The sequence below is a fragment of the Podarcis vaucheri genome (genome assembly GCF_965113315.1).
Source record: "Podarcis vaucheri genome assembly, chromosome: 1".
Classification (NCBI taxonomy): domain Eukaryota; kingdom Metazoa; phylum Chordata; class Lepidosauria; order Squamata; family Lacertidae; genus Podarcis; species Podarcis vaucheri.
Window position 1 is genome coordinate 99950339 of NC_138759.1, and position 25611 is coordinate 99975949.

Consider the following 25611-nt stretch of genomic DNA (forward strand, 5'->3'; position numbering starts at 1 on the left):
CAAAATAGGCATCCAATCAAAGAGAAAAACTGCTTCTAGATCTCAGGAACAATTATGCAAAATTTGATTATTATCCTGTTCCAGATGAAACCAAATCCAGCAGCCTCATGACCACTCATAGGAGAAATCCAAAAAGAGAAGTTAGATCAGAGTCATAACACAGGGAAGTCTCTCTCTCTCTCCCCCCTCCCTCTCCCTGTCTCCCTCTCCCCTCCCTCCCTCCTCTACAGGGCACCAAGGTTTACAGTACAGTATTTCAATTTGTTTTGCATACATGTGTGTGCTTATTTTTTTCTAACTGGTTGCCTAGACAAAGAGGTCCCCTTACCCATCATAGAGCTGGATGAACCAAGGGTTTGGGTGTTTTTTGTGTGCTAGTTGCTGCTGCTGCAATACTTTTCCGGGCTTATATTATTGGATCACTTTATAATTCTCTGGAAGATTTACAGTGGAATGAACCTGTTACTACCGTAATAAATAAGAGTAGTTTAAAATGGTTGGTGGGGTCTGTGTGAGAAATGGTACCACCATGGATCTCATCACAGGTGTGATATTACATAAATCAGTTATAGGTTTTCCCCTTGCATTCTATAGATCACCCTTGCTAGCCCAGCTGTGAGAAGCACATGGCTCATCACAGCTCCACTTTTCACTTGGTCTCTTAACAAAAAGTGCAAAGTGGAAGCTGCGAGGGAAGCTTTAAAGCTAGCATCCTTGATAAATGGCACAGAAGAGTATTTGTGGCTTAAGGCCTTGAACATTCATTTCCCCCTAATATTACTCCCAAAGTTGCACTACTGATGGTTAGGCCTGGGGCTATCTGAAAGTGGAGATTTCAAAACACCTCATTGAACTAATTCTCCAGACTGATACATTTTAATTTGGTTTCGATCAAGGTTGTGTACATGTCGCCAGCTTAAAATGCAGCAAGGTCATTCTCCCCCAACCCACTTCATATTGGAGCTGGTTTGTGGGGAAATGCAGCAAAATGCAATGTTTCACAAGAAATGACTAGATAAATATGGATTGTGACTAACATTGTGTCTCCACTGCTCTCCAAATCAACTTTGGGGGTGCACCGGATGCAGAAAAGGCGAGAGTGTGTGCACAGTCCAACAAATGCAACTGTATACCATGAATGAAACTCAACAGGGAACAGAGGAAAAATTAAAAATTAGCAGTCAGAGTCCAGGCTAGATCTACTTTCCTGAATGCTAATAATTAATATGACTTACTGTATTTTTTGCTCTATAAGACTCACTTTTTCCCTTCTAAAAAGTAAGGGGAAATGTGTGTGCGTCTTATGGAGCGAATGCAGGCTGCACAGCTATCACAGAAGCCAGAACAGCAAGAGGGATTGCTGCTTTCACTGCGCAGTGATCCCTCTTGCTATTCTGGCTTCTGAGATTCAGAATATTTTTTTTCTTGTTTTCCTCCTCCAAAAACTAGGTGCGTCTTGTGGTCTGATGTGTCTTATAGAGCGAAAAATATGGTAATTCATAGACTAGAAGCACTGAAAGATGGGAAGAGGCTCATGTCTTACAAACCAACGAATATAATAGTACTTGTACATTTTGCCTCCTATATTGGGTTTTACAAGTGCTAGAGGTTTGTGGGTTTTTTGTTTTTGTTTATAAATAAAGTTGGGAATCCAGAGAATCTAGTTCATTGGGGTGAGGGGAACTGGCTCCTTCTCTCCCCCACCCCCCAGTAGATGCCAATGTATTTCTCTCACAGAACAACAGCTTGACTCAGCCATTGTTGAGGCACATCTGCCTTCCCATTCAGCTGCTGGAAGGCCACATGTTGTTTGCCGTCATTTTCCACGAGTCAAATCACCCATGACTACCTTATTAAAAAACTGATTTGTTTTGAAGTCTTTCTTTTTGCAAGGCTTTTCAAGACTCTGGAAGGCTAGCTCAAAGGTGCTCCTTAAATGCAGGAGGGTTACAACAACTGTGACCCAAATAACCTTTTGTTGGTTTGTTTACTGCTGTGTTCCTGGAAGAAAGGGCCAGACAGATAAGCAACAATTAAGTAGGCAGCAGTTCAAGAAACCAGTCAGCAATAAACACAGTTTGAACAGGAATGGTTAAGACACAAGAAGACCAATTCAGCACTGCAAAAGAAACATTGCATGCTGGGAGCTCTCGATAAATAACTCATTGGCTTTCCTGATAGTTCCTAAAGTGTTTTTTCTTCTTCTGTTGGAGAAATCCACTGTTCACATTGTGGGCTCACATTTAACTCTGTGCATGTTTATTTTGCAAAATATAAAGTGACCTTTGTATTGAAAAGGGGATCTTAGCTACCTTTGGATAACACACTAAAAAAGGAATCACAAACCTTTTTGGGTAGTGAGCACATTTGGAATTCTAAGGAAGTATCATCAATGCAGGCCGCAAAATGGCAGCGGCAGGGGTGTGGCATAATACAAAATGGCTGCCACATATAACAGAGCAGAAAAAGAGAAATAAATACAAAATGGTGTAGACATGCTCATCCCTAATCTCGTATACTGTGGTTTTCTGAGCAGTTATTTGCTAAGACCTTTCATAGCTGCCATATTATGTACTGGCAGGCACACTGGGACCTATGGGCCTCAGGTTGGTGACCTTGGTACTAAGCCATAGCTTAGCATAGTGAGAATTAGAACGAGCAGCAGTGAGTTTCAGGCATTACCTCTCTTCTCTTCTCCAGCCAAGCTGAGGAGATCAGAAGCTTTCGCTTCTGATACTGATTAGCTGTAGTTTAGCATTACGTTCAAACCTTAAACTGTGGCTAATCTGAGCGACAGTCCGTGAAAATAAGTCAGCTTCTTAAACTATGGTTCAAAGTTGTGATTTCAAGCAAAGCATAGTTAAGTTTAACCACGGTTTGAAGGGTTTGGACAATGTAATGCCTGTGGTTAGTCCTCACAACTGTGCCAGGGGAGGTAAGGCTTGTGGTTTAGTGTTTCGTCTGAATGCATCCATTGGGTAAAGTTCCACTCATTCATCCTTCACTCTGACTGCTATCACCGTTTACTTGAAATAGTTTGTTTATGATAGTGTTACCACAACCAAATTGTTTCAAACCTCAGAAAACCAGTATATTACAGAATTTCCATTATGTGTTAAGGACCACATTAGTTCTGGTAAACATTGTTTTGTGGAATGCTGTGTGGTGCATTTCAGGGTGAGTGAGTTACTTTCCATTTTTCTTTTATTACACTTTGCTTACATTTTTATTACTTTGCTCTAGATGAGCCAGTTTCTATTACTGAAATCCATCTGAGAGAGATCTTATTACCTGCAAAAATAGCTTTTGATCTTTACACTTCAAAGGTAATCCTTTTCTTCTCTGCAAATGGGATAGCCTGTGATATAAATACCACCCTTTAGACACGTTTTCCAGGGATGCCTCTCAAAGAAAGCCACGGATTAGTTCATCTGTTGGTTAAAAGGTGCAACCCTTTTCAGAATGTAAAAATCTGGTATTTAAAACATAGGTTTTGCATTGCAGATCAGTTTACGATGGTTTCTTTCATCATTGTAATGTGTGTGTGATATACTGCTAAAAGCTGCACAGGAATCATACTTATCTTTCTGGTTATAATTCCTTCCTCTTCATGGATACAAAGTCGCATGTACCTGAATCAGTTGCAAACTTTGTACTCTTAAGGTATTACCGTAAGATTCATAAGCAACTTTTGCAGAATTGGCAATGGTACTGGTTGTTTGCATTTTTTTTAACAATGAAAAGATGTATTCTTAATGGGCTTTTTTTTGTATTTCTCCCCACCATCCTATTGTATGGAATAATTTTACCATTCATACTGCTTGTAGTCTCAAATCTATGAGTAGTTGCCCTTTAGCTATCTTTATGTAGCCACAATGACACTTTTCACATACAAGAGACAGGTATTATTGATTGGAGGAGGCCCATGTCAGCCCATGGACCACTTCATGCCTGGCCATGCTGACTGCTGATGCATGTTGAGCCTAGTTGCTGTCCCAATCCTTTGCTCCCAACAGATTCAGAAAATAACGGAAAAAGACATGTTGGTCCCATTCTGTCTTCAAACCCAGTGCAGTGACAAAATCCATTTCCGCTGCTGTCCACACTTCAAGAAGGATCAAGATCAGAGAACTAACAAATTAGTTAGACTGTCATTGATGAAATTGCCAATCCTGCCTAAAGCAGTCATGATCAGGAAATGGAAGAAATGACAGCAGCTCTCTTCACCCAGGCAGATCTTAAACCTGTACTTACATTTCCTCGTGATTTCTCTTTCTCTTGGTTTATTAACTATGCAAAGCTGCCACTGTAATGCTGGAAAGGATATTTGATGAAGAGAGAGTGCAGCCAAGCCCTATCCCTTCTGGCACATCATATATTATGTGTCGGACAGGATGAAAGGTGTAGAATCAGAGAATTGTAGGGTTGGAAGGGACCACAAGGCTTATCTAGTCCAATCCCCTGCAATGCAGGAATCTTTCACCCAGTATGAGGTTGGAACTCACTATCCTGAGATTAAGAGTCTCATGCGCTATACCAACAGAGATTAAGTCTCATGCGCTATACCAACAGAGCTATACATCACATTTGTGAGGAGCTGCTTCAGCCCAGAAGATATCTACACTTTTTATTTGCTATGAAAATCTATTGCAGAGATTTATTGCATGTCAAAGATGTTTAGATTTTAATGTTTGTGAAATTAGTTTATATACTTGCATTTGGCTTAGAAGCCTATTTTTGGCATGAAGCAGTATATAAATACCAATAATAATAATTGAAAGCAAGGTGAGGAATTAGCAATGAAAACTCTAGCCCAGATCAACCTCCTCTCAGGGGAATGGAGCAACTTAGGATCCAGCGGCCAGCTCTGCCCATCCCCTATAATGAACTGTTTAGGGACCCTACACTTGCAACATAACAATTCAGTGCATAGCAAAGGCTGATTTAAGGGAGCACGACCAGACACAGAGCTTCTGGGGTGCTGCCGTGAAATTGAAATCCAAAAGAAGGCAAGTGGCAGTGTGGTAGATTTTGGTGTTGCATCCATGTACCCAGCTACGGCCCTCCCCCCCCCGCAAACCTCAGACTAATGCTCAGTTTAGCAGTTTCTGTTTTGTTGCTTGCTAAGCAGAGACCCTGCTGCGTTTGAGGCGTTTACTTTTAATTTTAAAAGTATATCACTTTTCTGGTGAGGTTTTTTGAGAAGATGGCCATGGCAGATGGGGCAGAATCTCTAGACCATTTGGCTCCTTATAATATTTCAGTCTAAAAGCTGATTTAAACTCATCATGTGTGACTTCAGAGAGCAGTGTTAAAAGAGTAATAGGCACACTTTTGCTGTTTTAATTGAAAAGGCTAAGGGATACATTACTAGTTTGTAATATATAGCATGTGAGCTGCTGTCTAGGATGGAGATATGATCGTGAAAAACATTCTCTCTTCTATCTTTGGCGGTCCAAGCTGTACAACAGAAGTGAGACTCCCCGCCCTATGTACTGAGATGTAGACGGAGTGCATTTCAGAATTCTGTCTCAGTTAAATATTAGACATTTTTAGGGGTTCATTTTCACTTTACTTGCTCCTTTCACAGAATGATTTAAAGAGGGGATGGATTAAGCAGGCCATTTTCAGAATGAAGCATCCCTTATCATTCCTCATCTGTACAGCTCCGATGTTCTTTACAAACTCGACACTAATCTCACTATATCCATGTACCAGACTAGTGGTTTGAGGCAGACAATGGGGGTACATATGTATTATAAAATGGTGGGGAAAGCTGCACCCAATTCAGACTCTGCAATGGATGCTTTTCATTCAGAAGTGCATGAAGATATGCCTGCATATCTGCTTCTAATCTGTGCCAGAATAACCAGTGGTGATGTTTATTAGTGGTCCAGTGCAAAAGGCAAAGCATAAATGGACAACATCTTATTTCACATAATAGACTTTCTGCATCTAATATTGAACAGAATGTTGCACCCACTGCAAACCCTTCCTCCAGGGGCAAGGGCAACGGCTTGCCCCCGCAACTGAAGATTTTGGGGGAGCCCTCAGTCTCCTTCCCCCCTGTGATGCCCCTGTCCATGGATGTTATTAAGGAGCAGCCCAAGGACCTTGATCCCACATCTCTTTCCCCTTCCTTGCTTTAAAAATACTTTCAAAAATTTTGTTTACACGTATGCTGGGCATGCTGCAAAATGCAGTGTGTCAGTGGGAGCCCACCCACCACCTCAGTTTCCTCACAGACATAAATTGGCACCTGCAAATTTGAGACATAAGGCTATGCATTAAGTGTCTTAAGAACCTAGCAACACCTCTGCTTCTTGGGATGGCCATTGACCCATTCAGCCAGGGATAGACAACACAGTGCTTCCCCTGCCAGATGTTGCTGGACTATCTGCAAATCCCATCATCCCTGTGCATTGGCCATACTGACTGGGTCTGTTGGGATTTGTGGTCCCACAAGATACGGAGGATGCTGCATTGGCTGGGCATGTGAGAGTCTCTTAAGTGGAAAAGGTTCTTTTAGGAGCAACGTGGGTGCTGTTGAAATGACAAAGTGATTGCCTTGATCTTCTTCCAAGATCTCATCTGGTGGGTGTCTTATCAGAGTGATCTCTGAGAACATAAGGCCGACTAGAAGAACAAAGGGAATTGTCAGTGTTTTACTTGGGAGTTGCAAACAGAAGAGATAAATTTATGTGACGATTTAAAAGGAGGAGGGTTGTGAACCCATCTGGAAGAAAGGAAAGCCAAGAGCCATCTAAAGAGGCTGGCTGACAACCTGCTGTTTTTATTGTTAACATGGCGTGTGGTTCAAAGCTCTCCTTCCCAAACCACACACTTCTGTGTAAAAGTGGATTACAATTATTTATAGATGTCAGCTGGCTGCTCACCTCTCTCCCAATGCAAGCACCACTGCTTCTCAAATTCCTGCACATTGACTTTTCCAAAGCGTAAGAACCTAACACCATTTTTGGTTTGGAGTGCTGTTGCCAGGTTCATTCGAGTGCACAAAGGCTGGGAAATAAGCAAGCTGACACAACATAGAATGGGGAGTGTTCCTAGGTCATAGAGCACATGATTTGTGTGCAGAAATTCCAATCCAGTGCCACCAGGTGAAGCTTCCCTAGCTGAGACCTTTGAGAATTACTGCTCCTTACTGTATGCAGCACAGCACTAAATGGACCAGCAATTTTCGTGAACCTTCCATGGTTTTATTCTTGTCACAAAATTGAATTCTGCAGCTGCAGAATTTGAGATAATTTAGCTTTTTAATGCTCTCCATTCAAATTCTTCTTCCCTGGCCTCCCCTTTATGTTTGTATTCACCTCAGTTTTGCTTCCTCAGCTCTCCTTATCCTTGTCTATAACCCCCCATAGCAATCTCTTCCATTATTGTGGTGAATTATCTGTGAATCAGGACAGTTGTCTAGCATGTATTAGGTCCTGCTTACTGCTCTGTTTTTCACAAGTCACCTCACAGGAGTCAGGTGGCCATGGTTTTCAGTCTCAGGACCTGGAGAGACTGCCAGCCTTTGACAATCATTTTCTCTGTGATGAGCTTTGTTTTGCACCTGACATATAGAAAGGCAGAAGAATAGAACTGTAAATCTTTTGGCTGTAAAAACAAAAGGTTCACTCTGTCTCCATGAAGCTGGACAAACCCAGGGGAATCCCTATATGGCCGTAATAATGAAAGAAGTTTATCTTCAACTCTAATTTTATGCAAAATAAATGACATTGATTAAAGTAATTTACAAATGCCCAGAATTTGGAATGTTCCTTATTGTTCATGAAGTATATTTCATTGGGCTTAATATTCTATTTTTAAAAAGGGCAAACTTTGTACTATACCTCTCTACGATCACCCACAGACTTCATTTTTATAACTGGGTAGCTATGCTGACGTTGAGCTGCTTATGGTGGGCTTGTGGTGTTTAACTATGGCCATGAAAATGGCTGGATTTGTGCTTTCCCTGTGCTTAGGCAAAATGTGTTTAAGAGGCACAGGCTCAAAGTAAATTGAGGTGAGTTTTTTTGAAGAGAGAAACAAGCTGTTCCTCAAAAACCATTAAGGGTTCTGTCACCCGGAACATTCCCATCCTGTTGACCTTATTTACAGGTTTATTTATTTATTTCGCTGAAAAACGGAATGCCATAACTTTGATATATGGACCTGGAGAGCATTCGCTTTCTGCAAAAGGAGGTGCTGTGCAAAATGGCCAAGAGAATCTGTGCGTGCCCCAGCAACATAAACAAGTCTAAGCACAGTGAAAGGTATCATACACGGTGGGTGCTTTTTCTTTTCTCGTGTAGCCATACACTTTGGAGGCGAAGCAATTTGGCCTCTTGCCATGGTTACCAGTGCAATAATGCATTGAGAGAGGGGTGGGGGAGGGAGACGGGTAATAAAAGTGACAGCTGTGGAGTGTTATTGACAGTCCTTCTTTTAAATGGCAAACTGGGTCTGCATTTGTCCTGATTGTCACAGAGCGGCTTCTTATTACAAGGGAAGGACCAAGGACTGCAATACAGAAACTCGTTACTTCACCAGACCAAGCCCCACATACAGACTTTTATTTTGAGGAGTAGGTGCTGGGGTTGCACATTGCAGGTACTGAGTGCGTTGTGTGCTTACAAGGCGAAAGGTTTTTTGATTGGTTGCAATGTCTGCTCCTTGTTAGCTGTGGCGGGCTCTTTTGCTCCCTATTAAGTGGAACGCCTTTTGTTTTAGGGGAATAGTCATTGTAAGAACATAAGATGGCCCTTGCTGGATCAGACCAAAACCATATCTAGTCCAGCATCCTATTCACACAGCAGTTGATCAAAGGACTATGGGAAGCCTGCAAGGAAGGTATGAGCACAGTACCGCTCTCCTGCTTGTGAACCCTAGTGACTGTTATTTGGAATCATACTGCCTCCAGTACACTGGAGGTAGGACACAGTCATTGTGGCTATTAGTCATTGATAGCTCTGTCTTCCATGAATTTGTCTAATCGCCTTTTGAAGCTGCCGAATCTGGTGGCCATCACCACAAAGAGTAGAAGCAGATTCTATAGGTTACCTATACACTGTATAAATAAGTATTTCCTTTTGTCTTTCCTGAATTTTGCTTCAATTCAGCTTCATTAGATGGCCCATGGCTGTAGTATAATGAGAGATGGATAAAATGTCTGTCTCTCCCCCCACTCATGCATAATTTTAATGCAGCTCTATCATGTCTCCCGGGACGCGGGTGGCGCTGTGGGTAAAACCTCAGCGCCTAGGGCTTGCCGATCGCATGGTCGGTGGTTTGAATCCCCGCGGCGGGGTGAGCTCCCGTCTTTCGGTCCCAGCTCCTGCCCACCTAGCAGTTCGAAAGCACCCCCGGGTGCAAGTAGATAAATAGGTACCGCTTACCAGCGGGAAGGTAAACGGCGTTCCGTGTGCTGCGCTGGCTCGCCAGATGCAGCTTGTCACGCTGGCCACATGACCCGGAAGTGTCTCCGGACAGCGCTGGCCCCCGGCCTATAGATGTGAGATGGGCGCACAAACCCCAGAGTCTGTCAAGACTGGCCCGTTCGGGCAGGGGTACCTTTACCTTTACCTTACTAGCGGGAAGGTAAACAGCGTTTCCGTGTGCTGCGCTGGTGCTGGCTCACCAGAGCAGCTTCGTCATGCTGGCCACGTGACCCGGAAGTGTCTGCGGACAGCGCTGGCTCCCGGCCTCTAGAGTGAGATGAGCGCACAACCCTAGAGTCTGGCAAGACTGGCCCGTACGGGCAGGGGTACCTTTATCTTTACTTTTATCATGTCTCCCTCCTTACTTGGCTTTTTTCATTCTCAAGAGACCTTTCGTCAAAAGGGAGTTGCTCCAGTCCCTTGATTATTTTGGTTGGCCTTTAGGGCACCTTTCCTGGCTCTACAATATACTTTTTGAGATGAAGGAATCAGAACTGTACATGGTATTCCAAAGGTGGTCATACCATAGATTTGTATAATGGCATTATAATATTGGCAGTTTTACTTTGAACCCTAATTGACATCAAGTTTTCTTTGTGCAGGGAATTTAAAATTGGAAATGAAATACCTCACCTGCAATGACAACCCAGAGACATGTCTGCGAATGAGGTCACTAACATATCCCCTGGCAGGAGACATTCATTCTGGGATATGTCTTGTGTTGCTCCTGTGCTTCCTAACCCTGGTTCATATTATCCAAACATCATACTGCAGCCCAGGAGACATAACTGAATATTCATTTATTCAATTATATTCCAAGGTGCTTTCCAATAAATCTCAAAATATGGCATACAACAATGTTCTTTTGACATTGTGTATGTAAATGTGCACTTCAATTGCAATCTTGGCCAGGAGATCAACTGGGAATACACAGTTGTTGCACATGTGTTTGTGTTTTTGTGTGTGCATGCTCACAGTTTTAATATCTGGTCAATAAGTTCATTTGGGGCCCCTCAGGCATTTGCTTTTATTTAAGAGTTCAATTATTCATTAAGTAACAAATAAAATCATGCTTTGCCCTATAAGTCTCTCTAGCTATTTGAAAACCACTTGGGCTCTTGTCAATTAGAAGTCACATAGGAGCAAATTCTGATTCATGCATATTCTTGACAACCCAATGTCAGAACACTTATTTCAAATCCCTAGGAATCAGTTTGCAGTGGAGCATCTCTAGGTGAAGAATGTGACTTCTTCCCTAAGTAGCACTCACACACCTCTCTGGATTTCTTTAATATGTAGGAAGCCAAGCAACAGCAGGAGTAACTGTTTGGCTCCAGGATGTCCACTGCTGCTTCTTTGTTAAATGTTATGCCCCAGATTTTTACTACTTGATGTAAAAATGACTCATTTTTGTCCCACCCATGTGTGATTTTAAGCCTTCTGCGTTCCCTGGGAATGCCTTAACCATATTGGGGTATCCACCTTGAGAGAGAAGGGTAAATATTGCCTGTTTTCAAATATTTTTCTAGTTACTGGACTATGCAGGTGTCAAATTTCAGGGCTCATCAGCAAGCTGTCTCACACATTTGATATCCCTATCAGTAACTGAGTGTGTGGGCTGTGTACAATACAGGAGACAGAACTATCTGTTTACACCATAATTACTTAACCATGTAATTTCCATTCCTTTCTCTGCAAACCACTTGGCACCTCAGTGATCAATAGCTTTCTCATGAACGAATCAAGCACGCCAATGAAATTTGTGGTCTGTGAAATAACCTTTACCAAATGGGATGCGCTAAATTGACTAGAAATTATTAGAGCTATCCAATACATACCAATACGCCAGTAGCACAGCCGCCACTGGACGGCATGAATTGCCATTATTTGTTGTCAGAAATTCCAATGAGATATGTGCTTCTGGTTAAGTGCTAATTCATATTGAGCAGCCCAGTGGCTGAAGCCTGAAGCTGTCAGGCATTTGGCTTGGGTGAGCTGGAATATTGACCTACACCTCGTATATTTATGCATTTATCTATCAGCACAGATCCATGACTTGTCAGGTTTATATTGCATCTGGTCATACTTGGCTCAACAGAGAAGGAGGAGGATTATTTCTGTGTTAGCCAAACAGAGTTAACTGTAGCACTCAGGGCTAAACTACAAATAGTTGTAGAAGGGAGTGGATGATGGAAGGGAAGGATAGGGAACATGTGAGTCCACAAGGCTGTCTTTATTGGTCCATCTAGCTTACTATGGCTAGACTTGACTGGTCGAAGCTCTCCCAGACCTACCTGGAGATGCCAGGAACACAGTTAGATAAGGTTGGGAGATAAGCCAGTTGTTAATGTCTGCACCAGACCTTAAACTCTGCTGTTCAAATTTCATTTTTCAAAGCATATATCAGCAGGTGGTCCATTGCAATTAACATAATTGCTTCTTTTTAAATGTTTTGAGATTCATGGGATCTGGGAGGGACACTATATTTTAGTCCTCAGCATTATGAAGTAAATTAGACAGTAATCTCTCTAATCCATGGTTAGGGATTGAGCTCTAACATTTCATGCAAGTGGCAGATCACTTTAAAACGACTGCAGTGTTTAAAAGTTGCTGAATTTGTTGATCTCTAGCCCCAGAATATATGTGCAGCATAAGGTAGCGAAAGATTAAAAGGAGCATTCCAGAGATTTTTAAAGGTATGAATTTCCAGGGATTTTCCTATTGTTGCTGGGCATGACTGACTGACCTCTGCGAGCACGTCATGTCTTGATGGATGGCCCTTCTCTGAATAACAATAACAGCAATAAGGGACACAACAAAACCCAGCTCCTTTTCTTCATAATCGCCATGGACGGCTGCCTGTCAAGCTCAAGCACGCCATCATTGTTCAATGCATTTACAAACCAGGCAGCATTACAATGGCTTCTACTTATTGGCTTGTGAACAAGTTCCTGGGGAGATGGGCGGGGGAGCGAGTACTGCAGCCAGAACTTCTCGGTATTAAGAGAAAGTGATGATGGAGAGCAGATTCGACTCTCAAAGAAAATATGCCGCTTCTCTCATGGATCTGGCTGGGCATTTTACAGAGGAAGCCGATGAAGTCTGTTTTAGTAGACTTCACACTCCCACCCACTCTCTCTTTCTGATATAAAGTCACAAAGTGATGCTTCAGATGTGACCATTTTCTAACATGGAAAGCATGAAAAAATGTATGAAAATTGCACATGTGTCTCTTTCACTGGTTGACTACGGCACTCAACACACACACACATGAGAAAATTACACATGTCTACAATATACGTAATACAGGTACGTCCAAAGTCTGTTTTGGGGGGCCTAATCTGGTTTTATCTGGCCCCTGTGGCAGTTTATTTATAGGGGTCAAATCCTAAAAAAAAGCTCAACAAGTTCAATCCTAAAGAAAGCTCAGCAACTTTGGTCGGCCTTCACGCATGTTGACTTCATCAAATCTGGCCCTCTTTGAAAAAAGTTTGGGCACTCCTGATGCATACAGCCTTTCCGTATGATTCTGTTTGGAAGTGAATATACTAAGGCACAGTACAAAGGATAGGGAACCTCTGGCCCTCCAGATGTTGCTGGACTACAAGACCCAGCATCCCTGACCACTGAACATGCTGGTTAGGGCTGATGAGAGTTAGAGTGCAATAATACCTGGAGGGCCACAGGTCCCTCACCCCAGCTCAGCAGTGACACACGCCATATAAATGCCTACTACCATCAGTGAATGAACACTAAAGGACAACCGTTCAGGTTCCTTCTCAAGTTGTGATACAATTATGCTCTGAATAATGTATTACAGTCATACCTCGGGTTACGAACGCTGTGGGTTGCACGTTTTCGGGTTGCGGACCACGCTGAACCCGGAAGTACCGGAACAGGTTACTTCTGGGTTTCGGTGCTCGCATATGCGCAGAAGCACAAAATGATGTCACGCGCATGCGCAGAAGCACTGAATCGCACCACGCACATGCACAGACACGGCACTTCAGGCTGCGAACGCTGCAGGTTGCGAACATGCCTCCTGCACGGATCACGTTCGCAACCCGAGGTATGACTGTATTGGTGTCATTGAGTCAGAAGTGTGATTCCACTTATGTCCAGTGGGTGTCAGCAGCACACATGCACAGCCCTCATGCTTAGCACAGTAGTTCATGCAATGGGGAACTGGGGAAATTGGGTTCATTATCTGGGGAATCCCACCCATTACATCACATGTTTGGTATATATGCGGGGAGGACAGAAAGAAGGAAGTTGTAAGGGGTCGGATCCTTCCCACACTGTCCTTATATTCCTTTACTGATGTGCTGTTGCATGGTGCAATAATTCATAATATTTTACATAGCTCCTTTTGGTATTGTTCCTTTGAAGCAGAATTATTTGTTATCCAATGAGTTAAAATACCCATTAATATGTACACATAACAAAGCTTAACATAAGCAGCAATCTATTGACACTGGATTGATGTTGTCTCATAGGTGAACAGAACATGCATTTCCCCATAAAAACATCATTTCTTAACCTCACTTAAAAACAAATCAAAACCAGAGAATCTCACCTCTCATGCTTTTTTCTTTCTTTTAAAAAAATCCCATTGTGAATCCATCTTGACTGGATGCTTTTTCTGATTTCATGCCCCTTAAAGCATCAATTATCTCTGACAATTCTATCAAGCTTCTATTACGTTTCCACCTATTAAGTTTCCAGAAACCACAAGTAAATTAATCTGCTTCAATCCAGTCATTAATCAGATAGCTAAGGGAATAACTTTGAGGAGGAGGGGGAAAGCTGTGTGTAATTTATGGTAATAGGATTCCACAGAATGTGCTCCTTTCAGTTAATGATTTGTTCTCTTCTACATATAAGATTGATATTAGATTTCCAGGACTTGTTTTCCAGGCTAGATCAATTAGGTAATATTTGCACAGTTCTTTGAAGATGCAAAACACTATGTAAATTCAGAGTATTGCTGGTAATAGCAGTTTAGTCAGTAATCTGCTGGGTGTGTAGTCCTATTTGTAAAATACTGCTTATCACTTTCCAAATAGAGTTTAAAGGACACAGACAGATGACTCATTTTCTGAGGCACAGAAATACTTGCAGCACGTGATAATAACACACACTAAGGTTTTTTGTTTCATTTCTTTCACATGCATACTGTCCTGTTCCCCTTTAATTTCTGAGCATATGTGGAGGGGAGGAACCTGCTAAAATCTGACACTTCCCTTAGGACCTATAGGAATCCGGTGATGACAAGAGATGGCTCTGCTATTGTGTGAAAATTATGAGTACCTATTGGACAGTCCCTGTGAACAACATCAATGAGACATAGGTTCTATTGCTTCCAAAGGACAAGAAGTGGAAAGAGAACATGCATTTCTACTGTTCTGTGAACTCTTGCCTAAGAACTAGTGGAAGACTTCTGGTAGGGTGGTGCTGCAATATCAAGCACCTGATACAGGTGCTCCTGTGGAAGCTGATGACAGCGGATGACACACAGCTCTACTTCTCCTCTACATCTGCAGGTGTGTCAATTAGTTCCGGGCCCAATGCAAAGCGCTGGGTTTGACCTATAAAGCCTTAAACGGCGTAGGACTGCAATACCTCAAGGACTGCCTCTCTCCATATGAACCTACCTGGACCCTGAGATCATCGTCTGAGGCCCTTCTCCTCCATGAGAGGTCCAGAGGGTGGCTACATGAGAACGGGCCTTTTCTGCAGTAGCTCCCTATTTGTGGAATGCTCCTCCCAGGGATGTTTGTGCCTTCATTATACCCCATTTAGCACCAGGCAAAAACGTTCTTCTTCAACCAGGCATTTGGCTGATTAACATTCGATACCCTTTTAAATGTGTTTGTGGGAGAGGGTGTGGGGAGGGGGCTTATTGTTTTGTTTTGTCCTTGCTTTTATTACATATTTAATGTTTTTATATAGTATTTTTATGCTGCGAACTTCCCTGAGACCTATGGATAAAGGGTGGCGTACAAATTTAATAAATAATTATGACTTTAGGCATTTGGCCAAAAGTTTTATTAAGTGCTGAGGCATGCCACTTCCTAGATGCCACCACTACCACCTGGAATCTGGAGCAGGTCCTCTGATGATGAACAGAGCAAACAAAGGGGAACGTAGGGGAAAAGAAAGTCCTTAAGGGATCCAAGCTGTTTAAAGCTTAATAACCACCTTAAATCGAGCCTGGAAAGAAACTGGCAACCAATGTAGATCAAAGAAAATGAATGTAATGTGTTCTGATAGCCTCATTCCAGTCAATATCCTCATAGCAGTATGTTGTACTAGTTGCAGTTTCTGATCACTTTTCAAGAGCAACTCCGCTGTTCATTACAGTAGTCTAATCTAGAGGTAATGAAGGTATGGATGTCTGTGATGAGGTCATCTTCCATTCAAGTAAGGTCATAGCTGACGTACCAGCTGGAAAAATATGCTTCTCACTACCTATAACACTTGTCCACCCAACAGGAGTGCCAACGTGAGCGTCCTCAAACTAAAGACTTGATCTTTTAGGGAGAGTGCAGTCCCACCCAGGACAGGCTGCACCCCCTAATCAAAATCTGATGGTCCATCCAGTACCAGTATTTCACTCTAGAGTTACCATCACACCTTCAAAAAGTTGCTGACATAGACCCAGTGTCCTCTATCTAAGTCTATCACTGGGTTGGGAAGGCACTTATCCTTTAATAGGCTGCGAGAGGCACTTATTATTTAATCAGTAAATGCTTTCACCATCAGAACAATAGTCTGCAAGGGGACAAATGAATAACTAAGAGACTGAAATGCAACCACAAAACCATTTGGACAACTGCTTCAGGGGGCTATCTGACATATGTTTTTTCCCTTCAACTTTACTCAGGGCTTGGCAGTGAACACTTCTCTTTTTTTTAAGTTACTAAAATGCAAACAAATTAACTCAGCTTCAAAATTACTGACATTTAAACAAATTAATAAATGCTGATTGACAATGGACTTCTATAGCATTTCAAATTAATTAAAACGTGGGCATCATAAGGTTTCCCTTTGGCATTTCAGGCACCTGAAGTAGCCCATAAGCTCGATCCCTGTTGTCAAGTTAAATACAAGGCACAGGACACATGTTTTAGTGAGTCTGTTCCAGAAGCCTGACAGGCTGAGAGGCCCAAGGGGAGTTTCCCTCAAATAAGGAGTCCATCAAGTGCTAAGACAAGTGTTTTGTATCAGCTAACCTGTGACTTCTTTGCTTGATTGGGAAAAGGGAAAAAAAAAAAAAGATTCAAATGCCCTGGCCTTGTCTTACAAACTCCAGTGGGCTAAATTGATTTTCCCCCTTTCCTCGCAAGAGATTAATGTTCCCTAGTGTGTGGTGGTGCTGGGGATAGAAATGATGAAGTGATGCTGCTTGAATGAGAATGGGATTCCCAGAGCCAAGAGATATTACCTATAAGAAAATATAGTTAAATATCTCCCTCATATTTTTATTATTATAAAGAAGCAGTGCGACAGCAAATGAGTCAGGCTCAAAAAGACAACACTTTTCTGTCAGTACGCAGAAGGCTAAGAAGCAGGTAAGGTGGCTGGTGGAAGGTGTTTCTAATAGTGCTTCTAATTGTGAAGAAAAGGTTTGGACGCCTCACAGAAAGGCTCTGAGATGTGGCGCAGCAGTGCCACCACCTGAGAGAAAACAAGAGCGGAAGAGGAAATGGAAATAATTGAAGTGTAAAGAAAGGTGTTAGTGGAGTCCTAATTTCAAAACCATATGACTTCTCACACCCCATTGACAGCAGCTCTCTGGGAGCAAGGCCAGCTTCTGGGCCTCTGCCCAGATAGCGGTTATATTTCTTGTTTTCACAAAGCTTTTTTGAGCCGTAATATAGATCAAGCAGTCCCAGTCCTGTGGAGGCTGTTTTAGTTACTGATTCAGGAACAGTGGTAGCTGGCAAGAAAGCAAAGTAGCTAAGGGGAATGAGACACCCCAGTTCTTCCCCCTACATCTCCTTTAACTGCCTCTGGACGTGCAAGTTCCATTTAACCATGATGAGTAATAGCAACTTATAAACCTGAGCAACACAAATGCATCTCATCCCTTTAAAAAGCCATCTAGCCTACTAGCCATTGCTATATCTTACGGCAGTGAATTCTGTTTTAATTGTGAAGTATACAATGGATTATATGTTTTCAGCTGCCAGTGTGGCTGATTTTAATTATTATTTTACTGTTTTAAATAAGAGTTGTTCTCAGAAAGAAGACACTATCAAGGACTGAATGACCATAGGAACTGGATATCTTTCCAGACTGGCTTTTTAAAAATTCTGCAACACGACACTGATGCAATCATAGTGCATTACTGGTGGATTCATTCTGGACCATCCAAACATCATTCTGCCTTATTGAGTGTTTTGCAATGCTTCCCCAGCATTACTGCATTATTGCTGTCTGGAGAGACACTCTTACACTATAGCACAACAAAAGCTGGGACAGAACTCTCCCATGGAATATTTGTGTTTTTGCATTCTTACTGTCTAGTTATAAAATTCTCCATTCACCAAATTGTCTCTAGCTTTCAGGCCATGCTATCTTCTGCCTGCAGCGGTTCTGACATACAGACTTTAGATGCTTATTTAAACCAATATTTTTTGCAATGCTTGGCCTCTTGTTGAAACTTTGGGATGACCACTTGGGGTGTGAGTTTGAAAACTCAAATGTGATGCTTGTGGAGGCAGGAAGCAGAAGACTTCCAGGTTCTTGCTCTGAAATTTAACTGCTTTCACCGGAGAGCCAGTCAAGAAGGCTTAGCTACCACAAGCCCCCTGAAACATCTAGTCAGAACCATAAAAATAAGAATAGCCTGGTGGATTGAGGCAGTAGCCTGTTTAGTCCACCAACCTGGTCCCACAGTGGCCAACCACATGCCTCTGGGAAACTCGCAAACAGGATCTGACCACAACACTCTCCCTTTCTGTGGTTTCCAGCAGCTGGTATTCAGAAGCGTATTGCCACCAATAGTGGTAGTAGAATATAACCACCAAGGTTTATTCTGCCGCCCACTCTCATCTGTAAGTTCATGCTGAAGTATTCTTAAAAGAAATCGAATTTACTTTTTGTTACATCTGCTGCAAATACTATCGTGTATATTTGCCATGGCTAGGCATAAATGTGGAGTTGTGGAATAAAGCAGAAGTCTTATTTCTAGTTGGACACAATATTTTGTTTAGCAATGACGGTCCCTTGGGGCAATCCAGAGAGCTAATAGGATTGACTTGTCGGCCCTGGAAGTCAGGATATGCATGAAGCAGCGTCTCAAAACCACTTATTTATAAGTGGGCCTATTAATTGTATCCAAAGGCATTTATGGACAAGTGAAGGCAGCTTTAGTAGATCTTCCCCCCACCCCAGCACCCTGCCTCTGCCGCTTCTGCAGTAATTATTTCTGGTTCCTTCCTGGCAGTCCCTCCAAAATGTTAAAAGAGGTATGGTAAAAAGATTGTCCATAGTTTCATTCCTAAAGGGGAAAAAAACCTACTTTCAAGGTTTAAGCGGGGGTGGGGTGGGGTGGAATCCACTTTATTACATGCAAAATCAGAAAGAGTGACAACAGATGTGCTTTAGGTAAAAGCACATATTCAAATGATTCCTTATTGACCAGGCATAGCCCCTATCTTCTGGCATCTGCCCTCGCTAAACCATTTTCTTAATTATTTGAAATAGTTCTGACCCACCATTCAGGGCATACTGGCCTCACAAAGTGGTTTACAAAATGTTTTAATTACACACACTAATAAAGTACCTCATCAGTCCCATTAATTTAGAAGGAGTAGCAATAACATGTCTTAAGAGCATGAAATAGTAGTCAGTCAGACACAGATAGGAATGGAAAAAAGCCTTTATGGACTTCTTGATGACCAGTGTTGATGGATCCTTGCATATTTTCCTAGGCAGAAAGTTCTAAAAGTCACCACCAAAAAGTCCCTGCTACACTGGTTATAATCTACCATCAATCAGTGGTGGGCTAGAAAGCAGGGTCTCTGATGCAGATCTTAAAGCTTGTACAGACTTAAAAGGTAAAGGGACCCCTGACCGTTAAGTCCAGTCGCAGACGACTCTGTAGTTGCAGTGCTCATCTCGCTTTATTGGCCGGGGAGCCAGCGTTTGTCCGCAGACAGCTTCTGGGTCATGTGGCCAACATGACTAAGCCGCTTCTGGCAAAACCAGAGCAGCGCACGGAAAGGCTGTTTACCTTCCCCCCGGAGCGGTACCTATTTATCTACTTTCACTTTGACGTGCTTTTGAACTGCTAGGTTAGCAGGAGCAGGGACCGAACAACATCAGTAACACGTTCCCAGGCCAAGTATACAAGTATGGCCCTATTTTCATCTGTGGCATGTTTAGGGAGTATAAATATTTCTGAAGGCATCCCTGTTTAGAGAAGTTTTTAATGTGTAATGCTGTATTGTTTTTAATATTCGATTGGGAGCCACCCTGAGTGGCTGGGGAAACTCAGCCAGATGGGTGGGGTATAAATAATAAATTATTACTATTATTATTATTATGCAATGCTGTGCCTGCATCCTTATTGCTAAATGGCACCATTAGATTATGTTGCAAAATATACTCCTGGACCACCAAACAGGACAGAGGGGTCCTAAGAACATAGTGGTTTTTGAGCCTCGTTTTTAGTTAGCTCTGAATTGGGGTTGCTGAATATGGCCCTCCAGATGTTGTTGGACTACAACTCCTATCATCCAAGATTATTGGCAATGCTGATGGGAGCTGATGGGGCAATGCTGGATTTGGAGGGCCACAGATTAGCCACCCTCAGATTAAATCACGATACAGTTGCAAGACCCTAGTAAGATAATAGTCAATTAGCAGTCTGTTAGGCTACATACCTACAGTAGTATTCATAACAAGCTACATTGGGTAAGAATTTATAAAATTATTTATAAATTTCCATCCTTTTTCTTTTAAAGGCAAGGCTTATATGTGTGTTTAGGATCTACCTGGTTTGCATATATTTGTGTGGGGCTGGCATAAATACCTGGCCCTACACTCCATCAGGACCCACCTGCATTGCCACCTCCTTTTAAAATCCAGCATAGTATTGTACTCCAAACCTCCGCTGAGAGTTGGGTCTAGCTACCAACACTGTTGCTCCAGGGCACTGTGAGATATTAAAATGTGGTTGGTCTCCAGTGCCAGCATTGTTTGGGGATATTGCTGCCTGCCGTGAGGGATGCTTGCAAGGGATGGCTATAGGACGGAGAGTCAACTCAGGTGTTCTGTTCTGTTAATTATGTGTTTGGCTTTTAAGAAGTTTGTTCTAAGCAGCATCCAGTATCTGAGGAGAAAGAGTGGAGCAGAGAGAAGAAAGTGGCGGTATAAATATGTTGTGAGTGTGACGGGAGGTTATGCCGAAAGCTCTCTGAGCATTGCTGGAATCTGTTTCTTATGGGTGCAGAGGTAAATGCCAAACACTGTATTTGAGTGAAGTCCCTCCATTGGCAGACAAAATAAACAAATCCTTTGCCTTTGAATTTTTGCAGGTAAGAATACAGGAGAGTTACCATGATCAGATAAAAGTCTGGTCTCCTTCCCCCCACCCCACCCCATATTTCAGTACAGCGACTACTTTAAATGTTGGTTGAGTAAAATATTAAATATCAATGGTAAATGCATGGAAACAGGAAGAACATAAGCACAGAACATAAAGTGTTAAAAATCACATATAGTATTTTTTATATTCACCACCGTAGTCTTAGGTTTCTGGCTTTATCAGCAGAAATCCATAGCAATGAATAAATATCTCAAAAGATCTGAAAGGTATGCACAGTGTGTATGGAGACTGATCTGAGACACTAAAATGTCAGGATCTGTGTGGTTCAAGAATAAATTATAAAGAAAAGAGGAAGCAACAGTTTGTGTAAGCTGGGTGCTTGAAATGCAAGGGTGTCTAAGGTTATCTGTCCTATCTGTACCAAACATTCTCTTCATCACAGGATGGAGAAGTGTCTGCTGAATGTGTCATGTAAGCAAACAGAATTGATTTTCTGCTGATGTGACACTGCTGCATGTAAAGTCTTCTATCTCTGTTTGTTGCAGCACTGCTAGACAAATACAAAGCGGACCTCAGTCACTCTTAGACCTCTTGAAACTGGGTATGAGTGTCAGTCTAGGGCTTGTACCTGATATGCAGGAGATTGTCCAACATTTTTCCCCTGATGATTTCCATCTTTGAGGGAGACGTTGGTTCTTTCAATGTCACATTGTACATCCCCCCCCCTTTGACAAATGGAGATAGGAGTTCATCTGGCACTTACCGGTAATTTGAAACACAAAATTGTGCTCTGAAGTTGGTGTATTTAGAACAACCAGGGCTCAGTGTTACCCAGTGAAATGCCAAGCAATTCAGCTTCAATACTATACATTGCTTATTAGAGAGAATTCCACATGGAATTCAGTGGGGGCTTACTTCTCAGTAATGCATTGACCTACACTGGAAATTGTGACAGCAGTTCTTAACCAATATAAGACAGTTAGGTGTTAAGTATTTATACAAGTGCAAAGTGAAAGTATCCACTGTTTCTTTGAAAAGGATGAAAATATGGAGAGAACCAGAACAGGTGGAGGCTACATGACTTTTCTCCCAACGGAGAAACAACTGTGACAGCAGGGACTTCATCTGAACCAAAGTAAGACACCCCCCCCCCCGTTTAGTTAGGCGCTAAGTATTTGTACAACTGCAGTGCTTAAGTGTCCACATTATCTTTGCGATGGAGGAGGATGGGGAGGAAAACCGAACAACTGGCCACAGTCCATCATCTCAGCTTTGTGGGACACCAGCTGCCACTGTTGCCCATTCACTTGCCTTCCTCCTCTAGGCTGGTTGGCAGAGGTCAAGGCAAATGGAGGTTGCTGTCCTTTTCTGTGCTCTCATTGCTGCTGCTCACACAGGATGGTCAGCCGACAGTAGCAGGAAAAAGAATGAGTAGGACCAGAGAGATCTGGGAGTTAACCGTGGGTTCCAGGGTGTGTGGGGCCCAGGACATTGCCCAACAATGTCAGTCCTTCCTGAAATGTGTGTTTCTAATTTCATTTGGCTATCTTGGCTTCAAATGATGCTATTGCTTATGAAAAACAATTGCATAGTTGAGTTAAACTTATGGCCTCACTTTGCTCAGCCAACCACTGCTGATTATTCACAATGAACAATTTTTGTAGGAAGTGAAGAGAAAGGTTGGATGACTCAATTGAGAGAAGGAAAGTTTCTGGTTGACGGCTTTGGATGTGGTGGAGTGCTGTTAGCGCCAGCGGTTTCAATAGGAAGTTGATTGCATCCTTTGTGTTGGCCATTAGGATCATATCAACTATCAGCACCATCAGAACGAAATGACATTTTCCATCAATGTCAGTCCCTAATGGAAGGGAACATTGTGCTGTATTTCTCTTGGACTCCAATGCCCCAACAACCCAGTTTCAGATTCCATTGTTAAAACAAACAAAAAAAGCTTCCAGCTTGTTTTTGATGGGACTCTCCAGGCATCTTCATTTCCACCTAGCCATTTGGCAAGGAAATTGCTGAGATCTTTAGATCTGTTCTATTTACTAGTTAGTGTGAATGATGACAAGAGGAATCAATTACACTGCAATAACGCGCACCCCCTTGCAATCCCCAGGCTCTGTTCTTCATGTTCTGAACCAGAAAGATTTAAAAACCTGAGCTGGGGATAAAACAAATTTGAACTCAGCCTATTTTACTTCTTGAGGATTGTTGTTCCTTGCTGAAAAGTTGGCTGAAAGGGGGTGGGGGTCATTTTGCAATGCAAGAAAAGAACTATTATTTGTTTAGTAAACTGCTGCTGCTTTTTGAACTGCAGGGGTCTTCAAAGCAATTTAGAATACTCAACAATATAAAAACACCTCAAAGCAGAAAAACAGCTTGGCCAGAACAAGTACCATTTAGACAGCAGTTATAAAACACATACAAAGCACAGAAAAGACTGGTGGGCAAGATGAGTGGCATTTCCTCATCTAATTCAGTGTTTGGAAACAAGGGTTTTGTTGACTTCTGAAATATAAGATTCTATCATTGCCCAATTTAAGCTCAGTTTTCCTACATCTTCTTTAGTGAGGTCTGTTGGGCTTTGATTCCAGCACTGTCAAAGTAGTTACACTTTGGTATTTAAATGAATAAAGAAAAGCTGCTTGAGATTAAGGACTCAGCTGCACAGCTGCAGATAAAGCGTTTTAAGTGTGTTGTAAAGTGCAATATACAATGTGACGCTAGATGGCGACAGTGAGCTATGGCAAATTCAATATATTTTTCAAATTTTTTTTTTAAAAAAGCATTTTCACAGCGTTTTTTATTTGTGTGTAGATTCCACTTAAGAAACAGTGAGTACACTGGCAACTGTGTCAGAGTATGTGCATGACCCTATGCCTATAAGGTTCATAGTAGCAGTTTGAAAGTTCTGCACATGTCAGCTACTTGGTTGTAGCCAGATATGTGATATTCTATGACACAGGAACCAAGGAAGCTGCCTTCTTTCATGTCTGCCCATTGGTTCATCTAACTCAGTACTGTGCATATTAACTGGCAGTGGATATCCAGGGTTTCAGACAAAGACCACCATGCAGTGGATTAAGAATTTTGCATGTCACACTATAAGCCGACACTTTGGTCATGTGCCAAGTCATGCTGATAGCTTAATAATAGGGACATGGGAGGCTGCCTTTTACCAAGTCAGACCATGCTCCCTTTTAGCTCAGCATTATGAACACTCACTGGCAGCAGCTCTGCAGAGTTTGAGACAGGAATCTCTGCCATCCCTACCTGGAGACACCTGGGATCGAACCTGGAACCTTTTGCCTGCAATGGGATTTATATGATTGCACTGTAAGGTTACAATCCTAAATTTAGGAGTAACCAACATTCAGATACTGTTGGAATGCTGCTCAGTCCCAGCCAGCGTGGCCAATAGCCTGGGGAGATGGGATCTGCACTCAGACAACATTTGGAAGGCATCACACTGGCCAACCCGCCTGGAAGAAAACCCAGCTGTACTTCATGGGACTACTTCTGTGTAGAGATATGCATTATTGCTGTGTTGTTCCGCTGCCTGAGTCATGCGAACATCTATTCCACAGATTACTGTACTGTGTATATTTATGAGCTTTTTTTGGTAAGATGCTTTGAATTTCTCTTATCAAGAAGAGCTGGGTATACATTTCTAAATAACTTTTCACCTAATAACATAATGTGGTTTCCTGGGAGAAGTATCCATAAGAATTTTGTTCAGAGGTACATTATGTGTTCCTTCTCTTGCTTGTTGTTGTTTTTCCTAGCCAATATGCAAATGTCCCTATTGCATTTCCATCTGAGCAGACTGCACAACTTATATCATTGTGATTGTAGCAGATGCGAGCAAAGAGTATTTACCAAGAAGGAGCAGAGGCACTGCTGTTGCTTCTGTTGTTATTTCCTGCAGCAGAACCTGTCGGCTGGCAAAGGGAAGCAGAATGGAACAGCCATGAGACTTTGGCATCATCGTGGCATAAGAACCTTTTGCTCAGCTTCAGGGGTATGAAGGAAAGCACCAGCCAATTCTATTAAAATAGGCTTCCCAGCCAATTCTTGCTTCCCCAGATGCAATCTGTTCGTATTCTAAATAAGAAAAATCTACTTAGTAGAAGTACCACCGCAACTGGACCAGTTAGAACAAAGAAACCTGTAACTGATTGTACAATCCATTAAAATTAAGTAAAATAAATAACGCAGGTGGAGGTGTGCTGCATCAAGAAGAAACGATTTTCACATATTCAGTGGTTTTGGAGAGAGACTATTGAAACTGAGGGTGGAATTCAATGTTGCCCTATTATAGATAATATCTCTGTGTAAGCATGTCAACTTTCCAGATGGAACAATCACCTCTCTTCACTGTATGCTGTTCTGGGGTTCCTCCCAAAGCTATTTTTTATGGGGGTGCAGGGGTGTACAGGTTGAGGAGAGGAGAGGGAAAGCCCCACTGTGCAGGGTTTCATCTGACGAGGTTAATTAGGTGAATCCTGCCCTTGGAGAAGGACTATATGTGAGTTAACAATAACACCAACATTTGAAGGTTTGGTCCCTAAAAGGAGACAAGAAATAGATAGAATAGAAGTGGCT

At 42.3% G+C, this 25611-nt stretch overlaps 1 protein-coding gene and 1 long non-coding RNA gene across 2 annotated transcripts in view; one reads left to right on the plus strand and one right to left on the minus strand.

Moving 5' to 3' along the window:
- THSD7B (thrombospondin type 1 domain containing 7B) overlaps positions 1 to 25611 on the plus strand; it is a 633259-nt gene that overhangs the window by 82253 nt on the left and 525395 nt on the right. Inside the window, exon 3 of the mRNA XM_082197355.1 lies at positions 22042 to 22138. The gene's annotated coding sequence lies outside the window, so the exon portion shown is untranslated. The remainder of the gene's footprint in view (positions 1 to 22041; positions 22139 to 25611) is intronic.
- Positions 1596 to 7013, minus strand: LOC309519279. The gene is made up of 3 exons (XR_014213781.1): positions 6897 to 7013; positions 3292 to 3431; positions 1596 to 2001 (listed from the first exon to the last, which is right to left on the minus strand). It is a non-coding gene; the product is annotated as an uncharacterized lncRNA (long non-coding RNA).